General features: G+C 35.7%; 1 pseudogene; it reads right to left on the bottom strand.

Annotated features, from left to right (window-relative positions):
* Positions 1-591: 591 nt before the first annotated feature.
* Positions 592-1828, bottom strand: LOC143649524 (actin-related protein 2/3 complex subunit 1A pseudogene; annotated as a pseudogene).
* Between the last annotated feature and the right edge of the window lie 8945 nt (positions 1829-10773).

The raw sequence follows: 10773 nt of genomic DNA, 5'->3' as shown, positions 1-10773 counted from the left end.
CAGGTGACAAAATCTGACTTGATTTTTCCTAACTAATTTCTTAAAATTAATCTCTGTAAGAATAACCTAATAGTTTCTGAGAGTTGATTTTCTGGACACTATGCTAAACATTTTATTGGGATTCCCTGTTTTGGAGTCCCAAAACACCTTCATTATCTTCATTTTATATATTCGTTCAGACTCAAAGTAGCTACAGTACTAGTAAGTTGTGGAGACTCAAATTTTCCAAAAATAGTGAACTTTTTCCTATTTCTATTCTTATGTTTTGTGTTCTGCATTTCATTATTTTATTGAGACTTTCCTCACTTTACCCTGTTACCACTTGGCTAATAGCTTTCTTCCTATTTTCAAATTCTGAACCTTCAAACGGATATTTCTAGAACCATCATTTTATCTGTTGGACTTTCTTTTTTTTTTTTTTTTACATTTATTATTTTTATTTAAATTTCTAGCAGACAATTTACATACCTCCCCACCCCTTTCTTTAAGTTAGTGTAACAATTTTCCATAATAAATTGATTAAAGAGAAGCTTTGGTCAAGAATGGAATGAAAACAGCAAACAAACAAAAAAAAAAGCTACTGCTTCTTTTAAAAAAACAACACGTTCACCAATTATATTCAAACAAACACACAAATGATATTTGAACACTATGTTCTCAGTGTTTCTCGGCGGCTGGCTTTCCTCCCCATCATGCAAACGGCAGAGCTATTGTCAGTCGCAGTCTGTCATGCTAGATCCTGGAGGTTCACTCAGCTTCACATTATTCGAAGGCCCTGGATAGAAGACTCTAAAGTCTTGAAATCCCAAATTGTCATGGCTTCATCGATGCCAGTAGTGCAAAATTTGCGACAGTCTTGCTTGTCCACCTCATATATAGACACTTGAGTGATGCTGTTCTGGTGCAGTCTCCAAGGCTGTATTGCGGTCCTCAGTTGTGGCCCTCTTGTCCATGTTGCAGAAGCGTTCCATGGCCGACATGTTATGCTGGATGCTCTGTTTTGGAAGGTCTAATTTGGAGACGAAGGTCAAGCAACCGCGGTCATCGTAGTTAAAGAGCATTGGGCAGCAGTCATGACCAGCAGCTACAACGCTATTCTCAGAGATAAACGATACACTTAGGAGTGGCAGGAACTCCGTTTTCAGAGTTGAAACCTGCACACTTTTTGAGGCATCAGCAACAGACACAGTGCTGTCATGGCTGACCCAGGCGAGGCGACTCCCACTGGCAGAGAAGCTGACCCCGTGGACCCAGCCACCAGTGCCACTGCCACCAAACTCTGACATCAGCTGGTCAAAAGGCATCTTGCTGCCCCATGGCGTACTGGCTGGCTTTTCATCCACTTCTTTAATGTAGACAGAGAACACTCTGCATTTGAAGTCACAAGATCCTGCTGCCAGCAAAACATTATTGGGATGCCAATCCAAGCTGAGGACTGTGGAACGAATAGGCTTTTTAATGTTCTTGCTTACCCACCAGTCATTTTCAGACTCGAAGTAACAAACAGAAATGAGTCGTGCTCCACTTCCCACAGCAAATTTGTTTTCAAGTGGGGACCACTTCACAAAAGTGGCTGCACGATTAATTCTCAGGATCACCAGGGTTGGCTTCCAGATACCGTCTTTCTGACTCCAGACATAGGCATTGCGATCTGCCCCACAAGTGACGATACGGTCGCTCTTGGGGGCCCAGTCAATACCTGTGATATGTCCATTGTGCTCTTTGAGTTCATGAGCTTTCACCCACTGGCTCCCATTTTTCTTATAGATGTGGACTTCATGGTTATTGGGACTAAGGGCAATTTGGGTACGATTCCTGTTCCATGCATGACAAGTGATTGGCTCTAGTAAAAACTGATGCAGAGACATTATTCTCAGTGTTCTCAAAGGGTAGAAAGCTGAGGTCGGGGTAGTCTGGACCGCCGCGGAGCGGAAAATTCGCGGACTCTGGTCAGTCGACGCGAACAGGCTCCGGCGCGCCCTGTTGGACTTTCTTATTTGGATATTTTATTAATTTTGAATGTCTAGCCCTGAGAACATAAATAATTGTGACATTAAGTCATGAATGTTGTATCATTTTATAACCAGAACCACTCCTATCTTCTCTATTTCTTAGACTGACAACAACATCTCAAATTAAACATTTACCTTCTAATTTGACCTTATAATGCATTCCTATTTTCAGTTATCAATTTATATATACATAAACATATTACTTATTATAGTATATATATATATAATTTTGTTTTCTTAACTCTAATTTCCAACTCTCCATTGTTTCAAAGAATAATTACATCATAAATTCTTTATTCATCTTTATGATTCATCTTTCAGTATGATTCCAGACTTTCTTCCATTTAACTTATTTTGTATAATTATTTCAATTAAATCTTCACCAGGTACTGATTTTAAGATGCCAAATGTCTACTTAGAATGCATAAATGATTCTAATCTCTTTTCTGGGTTATGCCAGGAAAAAGTCTGACGAGGCATTTGTAAGGCAAAACAATTATCATATTTTAATTCAAGTAATAAATTTTAGATTCTTTGGGAAAATAATGTCTTGATATCCGGTTGAAATTCACAAACATATTTTTTATTAATTTTAAGCATCAGCTCTTAAGAACTTTTTTCAAAGGTAATTATAAGTATTCTATTATATGTCAAAGTTAAGAATTTTTTAAAAAAGGAATACCCTTGGTAAAAACTTGGAAACATAGTTCTATGTGCTAGCTTCAACATTATTGGAACAAATGCTATGTTTGTTTAACTATGGAATTTAAGGCAGTAGGCAGATCTCATTTAATTTATTTTATTTATAAAAGCATATGTTTGATATGAAACAATTCAGGTTATACAAGTCATAGTAAACTATTTGAATTTGTAAAGAAATGAAAAATAGGAGGGGAGGGAGAAAAAATTTGACAGCTACCCAAGTCTGAGATTTCTTTTGTGGAAAGGTTTTTAACTGCAAATTCAACTGCTTTAATAGACATAGATTTATTAAGGTTTTCTATTTCTTCTCCATTGAACTTTGGTAGCGGTATCTTCAAAAGAATTTGGCCATATCCTTTAAGTTGTTGAATTTACTGGTAGAGTATTCATTATATTTCCTTATTATTCTTTCAGTATCTGTACAGTTATAGACTGATGTTTATTGTTTATTTTTATAAAATGCTTAAATTAGTCATATTAGATATATGTGATCTGATATTGATTCCTTTCATTAATAATTGAGTTCAGCAAGATTATAGACACATGATTAATGTGCAAAAATCAATTATAATCTATATACTGGCAACAAGCAATCTGAAATTAAAATACAAAAAAATTTGAAATAGCATCAAATATATTAAAATTTTGAGAGAAATCTAGCATATATATAAAAGATTTATACATTGAAAAGTACCTAATATTACTGAGTGAAATTAAAGAAGACATAAATAAATGGAGAGCTATACCATGTTCATGGTTTGAAAGGATCACTATTGTGAATATGGCGATTCTCTACCAATTGATCAATCCAGTCAAAATACCATTAAGTTTTTGCGTACAAGTTCACAGAAATTCTAAAATTCACATGGAAATGCAAAGGATAGAGCACAGCCAAATGAATAATATTTAGAACAACCAAGTTAGAGGTCTTGGATTTCCTGATTTTGGGGTTTATTATCATGAGAGTGTACCACTGGCATCAAGATAGTTGAATAGATCAGTGGAATAAAATATGAGAGTATAGAAATATACTCATATATATGATCAATTGATTTTCAACAAAAGAGCAAAGGTAATTCAGTAAAGTTTTTGTTCTGTAAATGGTTCTGGAAAAAAATGGATATCAATTTATATATATATAAAAAAAGAACTTTGATCCATTCTGTGCTGGCTTGAAAGTTTTATGCGAAACAGAAAAGCCATGTTTTAATCCTGATCCTATTTTATGGGAGCAGCCATTTCTTTTAATCATGACTCAATACTGTAGGTTGGAAACTTTTTTTTTTATTAATTAAAAAAAATTGACAAACAAAACATTTAGAAATCATTCCATTCTACATATATAATCAGTAATTCTTAATATCATCACATAGTTGCATATTCATCATTTCTTAGTACATCTGCATCAATTCAGAAAAAGAAATAAAAAGACAACGGAAAAAGAAATAAAATCATAATAGAGAAAAAAAAAAAAACTATACGTACCATACTCCTTACCCCTCACCTTCATTTACCACTATTTCAAACTGAATTTATTTTAACATTTGTTCCCCCTATTATTTATTTTTATTCCATATGTTCTACTCTTCTGTTGATATAGTAGCTAAAAGGAGCATCAGATATAAGGTTTTCACATTCACAGAGTCTCATTGTGGAAGCTATATCATTGTTCAATCATCATCAAGAAACATGGCTACTGGAACACTGCACTGCATTTTCAGGCAATTCCCTCCAGCCTCTCCACTACATCTTGAACAACAAGGTGATATCTACTTAATGCGTAAGAATAACCTCCAGGATAACCTCTTGACTCTGTTTGGAATCTCTCAGCTATTGACACTTTGTCTCATTTTACTCTTCCTCCTTTTGGTGGAGAAGGTTCTCTCAGTCTCTTGATGTTAATTCTCAGCTCATTCTAGGGTTTTTCTCAGTCCTTTGGTGCTGGTTCTCAGCTTATTCCAGGATTTTTGTGCCACGTTGCCAGGAAGGTCCACACCCCTGGGAGTCATGTCCCACACAGAGAGGGGGAGGGTGGTGAGACTGCTCATCATATTGGCTGGAGAGAGAGGCCACATCTGAGCAACAAAAGAGGCTCTCTTGGGGGTGACTCTTAGGCCTAAATTTTAAGTAGACTTGACCTACCTTTGTGGGGTTAAGTTTCATGTAAACAAACCCCAAGACTGGGGGCTCAGCCTATAGCTTTGGTAGTCCACACTGCTTGTGAGAATATCAAGAATTCAACTTGGGAAAGTTGAATTTCTCCCCACTCTCAACATTCCCCGAAGGGGGCTTGCAAATACTTTTCTAGTCACTGATCAAATCATTCTGGGATTCATCGGGAAATCACTCTGGACAAATCAACTAAATCTCAAGTGCTACCTGAGATTCCAAGTACTTATGACATTCAATCAAACTATCTAAATGAGTTATATTAGGAAATGCTCTAGTCAAAATCTAAATTTTGTAACAAATAAACATTTTTTGCTTTAGTTTTACACATAATGTGACATTTTGAAGTATTAGTTATCATCTATTTTCAGCACCCTGCAATAATGACAATCCTTTGTTCTTCCTCATGCAAAAACATTTTTAAAATTTGTACATTGTACATTTCACTATTATTATACACTCTAGGCATTCCTAGATTATACCATCTCGATCTTTAACATCTATCTTTCTTTCTGATTTCATTTATGTCCCAAGCCCTCCTCCCTCTATCATTCACACATGCAGCTTCATTCAGTGTTTTAACATAATTACATTACAGTGAGGTAGTACTGTGCTGTCCATTTCTGAGTTTTTGTATCCAGTCCTGTTGCACAGTCCATATCCCTTCAGCTCCAATTACCCACTATCTTACCTATTTCTATCCCCTGATGGTTTCTGTTACCAATGACATATTCCAAGTTTATTCTCTAATGTTGGTTCATATCAGTGAGACCATACAGTATTTGTCCTTTAGTTTTTGGCAAGTCTCAATCAGCATAATGTTCTCTAGGTCCATCCATGTTGTTACATACTTCATAAGTTTATTCAGTCTTAGAGCTGCATAATATTCCATCGTATGTATATACCACAGTTTGTTTAGCCACTCGTCTGTTATGGACATTTTGGCTGTTTCCATCTCCTTGCAATTGTAAATAATGTTGCTATAAACATTGGTGTGCAAATTTCCATTTGTGTCTTTGCCCTTAAGTCTTCTGAGTAGATACCTAGCAATGGTATTGCTGGGTCATATGGCAATTCTATATTCAACTTTTTGAGGAACCACCAAACTGCCTTCCACAGTGGTTGCACTATTTGACATTCTCACCAACAGTGGATAACTGTTGGATTCACACCAAAAGTGTGCCTCTTTCTCTGCATCCTCTCCAGCATTTGTCATTTTCTGTTTTGTTGATAATGGCCATTCTGGTGGGTGTGAGATGATATCTCATTGTGGTTTTGATTTGCATTTCTCTAATGGCCAGGGACATTGAGCATCTCTTCATGTGCCTTTTGGCCATCTGTATTTCCTCTTCTGAGAGGTGTCTGTTCAAGTCTTTTTCCCATTTTATTATTGGATTGGCTGTCTTTTTGTTGTTGAGTTGAACAATCTCTTTATAAATTCTGGATACTAGACCTTTATCTGATATGTCGTTTCTGAATATTGTCTCCCATTGTGTAGGCTGTCTTTTTACTTTCTTGATGAAGTTCTTTGATGCACAAAAGTGTTTAATTTTGAGGAGCTCCCATTTATTTCTTTCTTTCTTCAGTGCTCTTGCTTTCGGTATAAGGTCCATAAACCCGCCTCTAATTATAAGATTCATAAGATATCTCCCTACACTTACCTCTATCTGTTTTATGGTCTTAGACCTAATGTTTAGATCTTTGATCCATTTTGAGTTAACTTTTGTATAGGGTGTGAGATACGGGTCCTCTTTCATTCTTTTGCATATGGATATCCAGTTCTCTAGGCACCATTTATTGAAGAGACTGTTCTGTCCCAGGTGAGTTGGCTTGACTGCCTTATCAAAGATCAAATGTCCATAGATGAGAGGATCTATATCTGAGCACTCTATTTGATTCCATTGATCGATATATCTATCTTTATGCCAATACCATGCTGTTTTGACCACTGTGGCTTCATAATATGCCTTAAAGTCAGGCAGTGTGAGACCTCCAGCTTTGTTTTTTTTCCTCAAGATACTTTTAGTAGTTCGGGGCACCCTGCCTTTCCAGATAAATTTGCTTATTGGTTTTTCTATTTCTGAAAAATAAGTTGTTGGGATTTTGATTGGTATTGCGTTGAATCTGTAAATCAATTTAGGGAAAATTGACATCTTAACTATATTTAGTCTTTCAATCCATGAACATGGTAAGCCCTTCCATCTATTTAGGTCTTCTGTGATTTCTTTTAACAGTTTCTTGTAGTTTTCTTTGTATAGGTCTTTTGTTTCTTTAGTTAAATTTATTCTTAAGTATTTTATTCTTTTAGTTGCAATTGTTAATGGAATTTGTTTCTTGATTTCCCCCTCAGCTTGTTCATTGCGAGTGTATAGAAACACTACAGATTTTTAAATGTTGATCTTGTAACCTGCCACTTTGCTGTACTCATTTATTAGCTCTAGTAGTTTTGCTATGGATTTTTCTGAGTTTTCGACGTATAGTATCATATCATCTGCAAACAGTGATAGTTTTACTTCTTCCTTTCCAATTTTGATGCCTTGTATTTCTTTTTCTTGTCTAATTGCTCTGGCTAGAACTTCCAACACAATGTTGAATAACAGTGGTGATAGTGGACATCCTTGTCTTGTTCCTGATCTTAGGGGGAAAGTTTTCAATTTTTCCCCATTGAGGATGATATCAGCTGTGGGTTTTTCATATATTCCCTTTATCATTTTAAGGAAGTTCCCTTGTATTCCTATCCTTTGAAGTGTTTTCAACAGGAAAGGATGTTGAATCTTGTCAAATGCCTTCTCTGCATCAATTGAGATGATCATGTGATTTTTCTGCTTTGATTTGTTGATATGGTGTATTACATTAATTGATTTTCTTATGTTGAACCATCCTTGCATACCTGGGTTGAATCCTACTTGGTCATGATGTATAATTCTTTTAATGTGTTGCTGGATTCGATTTGCTAAGATTTTGTTGAGGATTTTTGCATCTATATTCATTAGAGAGATTGGTCTGTAGTTTTCTTTTTTTGTAATATCTTTGCCTGGTTTTGGTATGGGGGTGATGTTGGCTCCATAGAATGAATTAGGTAGCTTTCCCTCCACTTCAATTTTTTTGAAGAGTTTGAACAAGGTTGGTACTATTTCTTTCTGGAATGTTTGGTAGAATTCACATGTGAAGCCGTCTGGTCCTGGAATTTTCTTTTTGGGAAGCTTTTTATGACTGATTCACTTTCTTTACTTGTGATTGGTTTGTTAAGGTCATCTATTTCTTCTTGAGTCAAAGTTGGTTGTTCATGACTTTCTAGGAACTCGTCCATTTCATCTGAATTGTTGTATTTATTAGCGTAAAGTTGTTCATAGTATCCTGTTATTACCTCCTTTATTTCTGTGAGGTCAGTGATTATGTCTCCTCTTCCATTTCTGATCTTATTTATTTGCATCCTCTCTCTTCTTCTTTTTGTCAATCTTGCTAAGCGCCCATCAATTTTATTGATTTTCTCATAGAACCAATTTCTGGTTTTATTGATTTTTTCAATTGTTTTCATGTTCTCAATTTCACTTATTTCTGCTCTAATCTTTGTTATTTCTTTCCTTTTGCTTGCTTTGGGGTTAGTTTGCTCTTCTTTCTCCAGTTCTTCCAAGTGGGCAGTTAATTCCCGAATTTTTGCCCTTTCTTCTTTTTTGATATAGGCATTTAAGGCAATAAATTTCCCTCTTAGCACTGCCTTTCCTGCATCCCATAGGTTTTGATATGTTGTGTTTTCATTTTCATTTGCCTCGAGATATTTACTAATTTCTCTTGTAATTTCTTCCTTGACCCACTTGTTGTTTAAGAGTGTGTTGTTGAGCCTCCACGTATTTGTGAATTTTCTCATACTCTGCCTATTATTGTTTTCCAACTTCATTCCTTTATGATCTGAGAAAGTGTTGTGTATGATTTCAATCTTTTTAAATTTGTTGAGACTTGCTTTGTGACCCAGCATATGGTCTATCTTTGAGAATGATCCATGAGCACTTGAGAAAAAGGTGTATCCTGTTGTTGTGGGATGTAATGTCCTATAAATGTCTGTTAAGTCTAGCTCGTTTATTGTAGTATTCAAATTCTGTTTCTTTATTGATCCTCTGTCTAGATGTTCTGTCCATTGATGAGAGTAGGGAATTGAAGTCTCCAACTATTATGGTAGATGTGTCTATTTCCCTTTTCAGTATTTGCAGTGTATTCCTCACGTATTTTGGGGCATTCTGGTTCGGTGCATAAATATTTATGATTGTTATGTCTTCTTGTTGAATTGTTCCTTTTATTAGTAGATAGTATCCTTCTTTGTCTCTTTTAACTGTTTTACATTTGAAGTCTACTTTGTTGGATATTAGTATAGCTACTCCTGCTGTTTTCTGGTTGTTATTTGCATGAAATATCTTTTCCATACCTTTCACTTTCAACCTATGTTTATCTTTGGGTCTAAGATGTGTTTCCTGTACACAGCATGTAGAAGGATCCTATTTTTTAATCCATTCTGCCAGTCTATGTCTTTTGATTGGGGAATTCAGTCCATTAACATTTAGTATTATTACTGTTTGGGTAGTACTTTCCTCAACCATTTTGCCTTTTGTATTTTATACATCATATCTAATTTTCCTTCTTTCTACACTCTTCTTCACACCCCTCTCTTCTGTCTTTTCATATCTGTCTCTAGTGCTCCCTTTAGTATTTCTTGCAGAGCTGGTCTCTTTGTCACAAATTCTCTCAGTGACTTTTTGTCTGAAAATGTTTTAATTTCTCCCTCATTTTTGAAGGACAGTTTTGCTGGATTTAGAATTCTTGGTTGGCAGTTTTTCTCTTTTAGTAATTTAAATATATCATCCCACTGTCTTCTTGCCTCCATGGTTTCTACTGAGAAATCTACACATAGTCTTACTGGGTTTCCCTTGTATGTGATGGATTGCTTTTCTCTTGCTGCTTTCAAGATCCTCTCTTTCTCTTTGACCTCTGACATTCTAACTAGTAAGTGTCTTGGAGAACGTCTATTTGGATCTATTTCTTTGGGGTGTGTTGCACTTCTTGGATCTGCAATTTTAGGTCTTTCATAACAGTTGGGAAATTTTCAGTGATAATTTCTTCCATTAGTTTTTCTCCTCCTTTTCCCTTCTCTCCTTCTTCCAGGACACCCCCAACACATATATTTGTGCGCTTCATATTATCATTCAATTCCCTGAGCCCCTGCTCATATTTTTCCATTCTTTTCCCTATAGTTTCTGCTTCTTTTTGGATTTCAGATATTCCATCCTCCAGTTCACTAATTCTAACCTCTACCTCTTGAAATCTACCATTGTAGGTTTCCATTGTTTTTTTCATCTCTTCTACTGTATCTTTCATTTCCATAAGTTCTGTGATTTGTTTTTTCACACTTTCCATTTCTTCTTTTTGTTCATTCCTTGCCTTCTTCATGTCCTCCCTCAATTCATTGATTTGGTTTTTGAAGAGGTTTTCCATTTCTGTTCATATATTCAGAATTAATTGTCTCAGCTCCTGTATCTCATTTGAACTATTGGTTTGTTCCTTTGACTGGGCCATATCTTTAATTTTCCTGGTGTGATTTATTATTTTTTGCTGGTGTCTGGACATTTAATTACCTTAATTAGTTTATTCTGGAAATTGCTTTCATTTATCTTACCTAGGGTTTTCTTGCTAGATGACTTTGTTGTCTATCTGTTCATTGACCTTTAGTTCAGCTTTTTCTGGGCCTCTAGCTTAAGTTTTGTTTAACAGAGAGTAATTTTTCAGTTCTTGTTTTCTTGTTTCTTGTCCTGCTTGTAAGGTGCCTTTTCCCTCCCCACCCTTAGGAGGGTCTACATAGGTATTTCAGACTCCAGCCAGGTTTTCCCAGTCTAAGCTGGCT

Source organism: Tamandua tetradactyla, chromosome 11, assembly GCF_023851605.1.
Source record: "Tamandua tetradactyla isolate mTamTet1 chromosome 11, mTamTet1.pri, whole genome shotgun sequence".
In the NCBI taxonomy this organism is placed as follows: Eukaryota; Metazoa; Chordata; class Mammalia; order Pilosa; family Myrmecophagidae; genus Tamandua; species Tamandua tetradactyla.
The sequence above is the reverse complement of the archived record's forward strand: the minus strand, read 5'-3'. Positions and strand labels throughout refer to the sequence as shown.